The following is a 2,577-nucleotide window of genomic DNA, read 5'->3' as shown; positions in this document are numbered from 1 at the left end:
TTGTACATGGAAATGTTAATAGAAAGAATGATGTAATTAGGTAAGCGATAGTTAACTGTGAAGGGGGTAAAAGAGAATTCCAAGGTGTACAGAGGTAGCCAGTGCCGAGGGATATGTGAGTAGGAAGAGAACCGAGAAACAGAGACAGACCCCTGCAAGGCTGAGCTGCAGATTTCTGAGGAGACGTGGTGGCTGCCACAGCAATGTGCTGTACTTCTGTGATAATGAAGAAACTGGGGTGTTGGGGCATGTGCTGGCGAACTGTGAGCATGGCAGCCACTCCAGTGACAAAGAAACTTGCCAGAGGGTGCCTGCATCTGAAGTGTAAGAGCAGCCTGCTGCTCTGGAGATGAAGAGATGAGCCAGAAGGCGCCCTTGGCTGAATTGTGAAGGCTGCTGGACTCCCGCATGCTGCTCTGCTTGCTACCACACAGAAAATAACACACAGAAAGAAGTCTCTTCTTCCAGCTCCCACTTTGCAGTCTCCATCCAGTGCCGTCTTTCTTGTTGTTCAATCACTCAGTTGTGTCTGACTGGCTCAACAATTAAAATATTGATGTAATCCATCACATTAAAGAATATCACAAGATATCAACTGTTGCAGAAAACAATCAGATAAAATTCAAAACCCATTCATGAAGAATGATTTGGAAAAATATAAACAGGGGGAACTACCACAACTTCATACAGAGCGTACAGAAAAACTTTAAGATAACTTTACTCTTAATGACAAAAGACTAAACACTCACACTGCTCTCCCAAATCTGGAGCAAGGCAAGGATGTATATTTTTACCACTCTCAGTCAACATAGTACAGAAATTGTTAGCCAGTGCAATAAGGCAAGTAAATGAAAGGCAAGGCATACAGATCTGAAAGGAGCAAATAAAAATGACCCATTTTCAGATGACATGGTTGCCTAGAAAATCCCAAATCTACAAGAAAAATAAAAGGTTCAACAACTAATATGTGATTTCAGCAAGATCACAGAATACAAGATAAGCATACACAATCAGTTGTATCTTATATAATAGCATGAAAACTATGGACAATGAAATTAAAAATACAGAGGAATTTTGTTGCTGTTCAGTGGCTCAGTTGTGTCCAACTCTTCGTGACCCCATGGACTGTAGCACACCAGGCTTCCCTGTTCTTCACCATCTCCCGGAGCTTACTCAAACTCATGTATATTGAGTCAGTGATGCCATCAAACCATATTGTCCTCTGCCACGCACTTCTCCTCTTGCCTTCAATCGTTCCCTGCATCAGGGTCTTTTCTAATGAGTCAGTGCTTCACATCAGGTGGCCAAAGTATTGGAGTTTCAGCTTCAGCATCAGTCCTGCCAGTGAATATTCAGGACTGATCTCCTTTAGGATGGACTGGTCCAAGGGACTTGCAGTCCAAGGGACTCTCAAGAGTCTTCTCCAGCACCACAGTTCAAAAGCATCAATTCTTCAGCTCTCAGCTTTCTTTATAGTCCAACTTTCACATCCATACAATGGACCTTTGTTGGCAAAGTAATGTCTCTGCTTTTTAATATGCTGTCTAGGTTGGTCATAACTGTTCTTCCAAGGAGCAAGCGTCTATTAACGTCATGGCTGCAATCACCATCTGCAGTGATTTTGGAGCCCAGAAAAATAAAGTCAGCCACTATTTCCACTGTTTCCCCATCTATTTCCCATGAAGTGATGGGACCAGATGCCATAATCTTAGTTTTCTGAATGTTGAGTTTTAAGCCAACTCTTTCACTCTCCTCTTTCACTTTTATCAAGAGGCTCTTTAGTTCTTCTTCACTTTCTGCCATAAGGGTGTTGTCATCTGCATATCTGAGGTTATTGATATTTCTCCTGGCAATCTTGATTCCAGCTTGTGCTTCATCCAGTCCAGTGTTTCTCATGATGTACTCTGCGTATAAGCTAAATAAGCAGGGTGACAATATACAGCCTTGATGTACTCCTTTTCCTATTTGGAACCAGTCTGTTGTTCCATGTCCAGTTCTAACTGTTGCTTCCTGACCTGCATACAGATTTCTCAAGAGTCAGGTCAGATGGTGTGCTATTCCCATCTCTTTCATAATTTTCCACAGTTTATTGTGATCCACACAGTCAAAGGCTTTGGCATAATCAATAAAGCAGAAATAGATGTTTTTCTCGAACTCTCTTTCTTCTTCCATGATCCAGAGGATGTTGGCAATTTGATCTCTGGTTCCTCTGCCTTTTCTAAAACCAGCTTGAACATCTGGAAGTTCTTGGTGTATGTACTGTTGAAGCCTGGCTTGGAGAATTTTCAGCATTACTTTGCTAATGTGAGATGAGTGCAATTGTGTGGTAGTTTGAGCATTCTTTGGCATTGACTTTCCTTGGGACTGCAATCAAAACTGACCTTTTCTAATCCTGTGGCCACTGCTCAGTTTTCCAAATTTGCTGGCATATTGAGTGTAGCACTTTCAAAGCATCATCTCTCAGGATTTGAAATAGCTCAGCTGGAATTCCATCACCTCCACTAGCTTTGTTTACAGTGATGCTTCGTAAGGCCCACTTGACTTCACACTCCAGGATGTCTGGCTCTAGGTGAGTGA

Source organism: Oryx dammah, unplaced genomic scaffold, assembly GCF_014754425.2.
Source record: "Oryx dammah isolate SB20612 unplaced genomic scaffold, SCBI_Odam_1.1 HiC_scaffold_23, whole genome shotgun sequence".
NCBI classification, from domain to species: Eukaryota; Metazoa; Chordata; class Mammalia; order Artiodactyla; family Bovidae; genus Oryx; species Oryx dammah.
The sequence above is the reverse complement of the archived record's forward strand: the minus strand, read 5'-3'. Positions refer to the sequence as shown.